Source organism: Littorina saxatilis, unplaced genomic scaffold (assembly GCF_037325665.1).
Source record: "Littorina saxatilis isolate snail1 unplaced genomic scaffold, US_GU_Lsax_2.0 scaffold_2037, whole genome shotgun sequence".
Classification (NCBI taxonomy): Eukaryota; Metazoa; Mollusca; class Gastropoda; order Littorinimorpha; family Littorinidae; genus Littorina; species Littorina saxatilis.
The window spans coordinates 1-5,000 of NW_027128593.1; positions in this window are offsets into that span (position 1 = coordinate 1).

The following is a 5,000-nucleotide window of genomic DNA, read 5'->3' on the forward strand; positions in this document are numbered from 1 at the left end:
CCCCCCCCCCCCCCCCCCATACAAAACTCTCCCCTGCGAGGACTACCAAAAGTTAACAAGGAAACACATTATAATAATAATAATAATGGACATTTATTAATCGCCGTTTCTCACAAGAGCTCACGGCGATTTACATATAAATTTCTGCCGTGTGAGATGGAATTTTTTACACAATATATCACGCATTCACATCGGCCAGCAAACCTCAAGCCTATTAGGGCGAGCATTCACCTTTCACGACCTTTATTCCAAATCACACGGGTATTTGGTGGACATTTTTAGCTATGCCTTTTCAATTTTGCCAGGAAAGACCCTTTTGTCAATCGTGGGATCTTTAACGTGCACACCCCAATGTAGTGTACACGAAGGGACCTCGGTTTTTCGTCTCATCCGAAAGACTAGCACTTGAACCCACCACCTAGGTTAGGAAAGGGGGGAGAAAATTGCGGCCTGACCCAGGCCTGAACACGCAACCTCTCGATTCCGAGCGCAAGTGCGTTACCACTCGGCCACCCAGTCCATATACATTACTGTATTAGCAAAAGTTGTAAGTTATCAGATAAACCATTACAAACGTAACCCCCGCCCCTTTGATGTTTTCTTTGTCCTGTTACATGAACAATATATATCTTCCTGTGTCACACACAAACATACCAGGGGCGGACGAGGGGGGGGGGGGGGTTCTGGGGTTTCCGGCCCCCCCCCCCCCAGCCAAAAAAAAAATTGTGTTTTTTTGGGGTATTACTCTGCTGCCTGAAACTGGTAATGATCATCCTCAGAATGCACCAGATTGCACCATTTTGCATCCTTTTTTTCAAAATTTTCTGGGGGGGCATGCCCCCGGACCCCCCTAGCAAGCTAGGCGCTTTGCGCCGTCGGCTCGGCACTTCGCGCCTTCACACCCATATCTTCACAATATACTTTGGGAACCCCCCCCCCCCCCCCCATAAAATGAACTGATCCGCCCCTGCATACAAACATGTTTTTACATCAAACGTTTGTTTTCTCTCCATATGATACTGAGTGCCAACACTGGGATAAACTATTATACTATCATTTTGAATTGCTGTTGGCAATGACATTCCAATAATATCGTGACCAAGTCTCACATTACTGTAAACAATGCGTCTCCAGAAATGTTCTTGGCAATCACAAAACGCGGAAGATTTTGCGTTTGAAGTTTGTAAAAGTTTGTCATTAAAGCTGCACCTCAGCTCATCTGTTGCTGAAGATTGGCATTTACACAACTTGCCATCATCGTCCTGGACATTTAGTAATTAATGATTTGAATTTATTGTATATGCTGCCGACAAAAAAAAATACGTGTTTACATTTTTTTTTTAACAGAAAATACAATTATAATTATTTGTCTACATACCTACATACCGTTGACGATGCCGTGTTTCTGTGTAGTCCTCCTTCTGCACATTCATACATCCCCAAGGTGTTTACTTTTGAACGGTTTATCCTTCCATGTACATTATACCCAAATATACAGTCTTAGTGCTTTCTCTGCATAGTGTGATTGTGTTGCTGTTGAATTGATATCTTAACTGACACCGGCGTCAATGTGGCACACTAATTAAGCAAAATATTGCATTCTGCAAAGGGAGGCGACCCAGTGTAAAGCGTTAGTATATGTCCAAGGGGATGGAGGCTTTTACCCCATGCAAATACCTGATCAGATGTGTGGTTGTTTATAAAATATGTAGTACAACAAAGACAAAAAGAAAGTGTATGTATGCAATTGTATAAGTTGTCGCGTTGTTATGAGTTGTTGCTATTATCTGTTACATCATATTATAAAGCATCATTTCGACCTCTTGTTCGATGTTTTCAGAAAAGAACACGAAAGAACGTTCCTTAATTACTCTTTTGTTTTATTTCCTGTGTCGTATCACACTGAGTAAGTCGTTTTATTCTGCATACGTGAGAGAGGTCACCTAGCTATGGGTTGTAGATAATGTCTGTACATGCTTGAATATAATGTACATTAGGTCAGGTCAAACTATTGCTTGTTCGGGTCCTATTTTCCAACTGATCATGACGACAGAAAAAAGTCATTCTCAATATTATGCTGCATCTGCTGTTTCTTAAGCAACAATTTTGAAAATGTACGCCCAATACCAAATTCAAGCTAAACGTTGATTTGGGACTTTTTTTTTAATTTTTTTTTTACAGTGAAGTACGTATCTAACCATATATTTTTGTTTCGCATTTTATCTGTAAGACTGAATTAAAAAAAATGTATCCATTCTAGAAGTACGAGTTCGTTGTCAAACACACTGGTTTTACGCGCTTTTCATGATTGTAAACATGGTTGTTATGCGCAACTTCATGTACCTGTGTTTAATTCTGGTTTGTGTCCTTTGTGTGTCTGTCTGAAATTGGTTTCACAGGAATGCCAAGTCTTACACACAATGTATCATCTTGATTTCCGACGCTGTTATTGGACACATCAAAAGACATCAACCGTCTCTGTCATGTGCATATTTTTCCTGGTACAAGAAAGTGTGGCGTGTATTGGGTCAGATCCAAAATACACAATTAAGCACCCATGTGGGTTTACATATATAATCATACGCATACGAATCAATCACATGGCAAGCTACTTGGACTCAGTCAACATGAGGGAGATGACCCTGCTGCTTTTCTTGTATAGCTGTACCATTGTTGAAAGCCAAGGTATTTTAGTTTTAATTAGTTTGTAACAATTATTTTATTCACATGTGTACACTTTCGTTCTTTCTCCCTCCTTCCCTCCCTCTAGCGTCATGTATATGTTGCTCCTCTCTCCCTTTACTGCTTTAGGATATTGTTGTTGTTCTTGTTGTTGTTCTTGTTCTTTGGTGTTTTTGTTTTGTTTCTATTTTGTATTATTCGTTTGAAATATTCCTTTCGTGCGTGTGTTGTAAGGACTAGCTGTGATAAAGGAGCATATGGACCTATTTGTTTGTTTGTTTGTTTGCTTAACGCCCAGCCGACCACGAAGGGCCATATCAGGGCGGTGCTGCTTTGACATATAACGTGCGCCACACACAAAACAGAAGTCGCAGGACAGGCTTCATGTCTCACCCAGTCACATTATTCTGACACCGGACCAACCAGTCCTAGCACTAACCCCATAATGCCAGACGCCAGGCGGAGCAGCCACTAGCTTGCCAATGTTAAAGTCTTAGGTATGACCCGGCCGGGGCTCGAACCCACGACCTCCCGATCACGGGGCGGACGCCTTACCACTAGGCCACCGTGCCGGTGTATATGGACCTATAGCCATTATATTTTTAAATACAGTTTTCGAGTACTAGTTTACGTTCGAATTCGATGTCTCTCTCTCTCTCTCTCTCTCTCTCTCTCTCTCTCTCTCTCTCTCTCTCTCTCTCTCTCTCTCTCTCTCTCTCTCTCTCTCTCTCTCTCTTTCTCTCTCTCTCTCTCTCTCTCTCTCTCTCTCTCTCTCTCTCTCTCTCTCTCTCTCTCTCTCTCTCTCTCTCTCTCTCTCTGTCTGTTCCTTTATTTGAAAACACAGTGATTGTTGCTCTGGTTTTCTTTTTCCTCAGGTGGATCCTCTTTTGAAAATGTGACTGTTGGCCTAGCAGACATTATCACCAACGGATCACAAACAGTCAACCTAACCTGCAGCGCAACACATATCTACCCAGAGCTGACATACACATGGTCAGGAATTAACTGCGTGAACGTGGCTTCCGAGAACACGTGTAATCAGTCAAGAAAGAATGATGAGACAAATCAGATCTGTACTGTTCCTGAAGACACGTGTACTTTTAAACCAGACCCAGTACGCGACCAGTTTAAAGCTGTGACCTGTACAGTTTTCAACGAGATTGAAGAAGCCGCGAAGACAGTTCATCTGCAATTATTTCGTACGTATACTTGTTGTCATTTTAAATTGTGTTGTGTTGTAAACCCCCCTTCAACAAAAGATAAACACAATGTAAGTCAATAATTCATTGCATTTATACTTAGTTTTTGCTACGTGTAAAATCAATAAGTATAATGTATCACCAAAGGTTGCTTTCGTCATTGTGAACGATATACGTATAGGCAGGCGTGTACCCTGAGATAACTGTAATGACAACGGTACCAATTTAAAGCCATATGTACTCGATGACTATACACGCTAATTGCTTTACCAACAGCTGGAGACATGCTAAATTAAGTTCCCTGCAAAATATTGTGGTCTAGGACCCCTTAAATGTTGAGATATTTGAATTTTCATTTTGATCTGGATCGTCCTATTTATAGATTTGGCAACACATGTAACGTTGATGCAAGGGAGAGAACTCCGCGGCTTTGTTGACATCCTCACTTTTTCAGAGGCTAGAACAAGCTGTAATGCATGTATTATGGTCCGCGCATGGTGACATATTGTCATTATATGGTCTTATTGTGCGTTTGACATCGATTGTGGGCAAACTACACTTTGTAAACACGGGAGTGCGTTAGTATGCCTTTAAGTTTCATTCCAGATGCTTGGACATTGTTGCCATCTTTGAGTTGAACGAACAAGAATTATACAACGTTCAGTTTAATTTTCACATGGATAGCAATCCACATCATGCCACACACCAGAGGATGGCATTTCATGATGCTCAGTTGTTGTCCAAATCAGTAATGATTCGACTGTTATTATTCGAGCAGATTGTATTCATATTTCTTCCGATTTGTTTATCTCAAAATGTTGGCATGAAGCTTTAGTGTATAGACACGACACGATTAAGTGCTACATCAGACATTGATTAAAAGAAGAAAGCTCTGGCTGCGATTATCTAACTCATTTTACATAGTCATGCTCAGAACGTATTGGAACGTGTTTTAATTTTAAACAAAACGGGACGTTTACTATATTTAACAATTTTGTTTTGAAACGTTAGCAGCCTGTCTATTTTTGGAAATGCGTTTGCTTGTTGTCACTGCAGATCCTCCGCTAGTCAAGCCGGTCATATGGCCAAACCCAGCACAACATATCCTGCAGCCAGGAG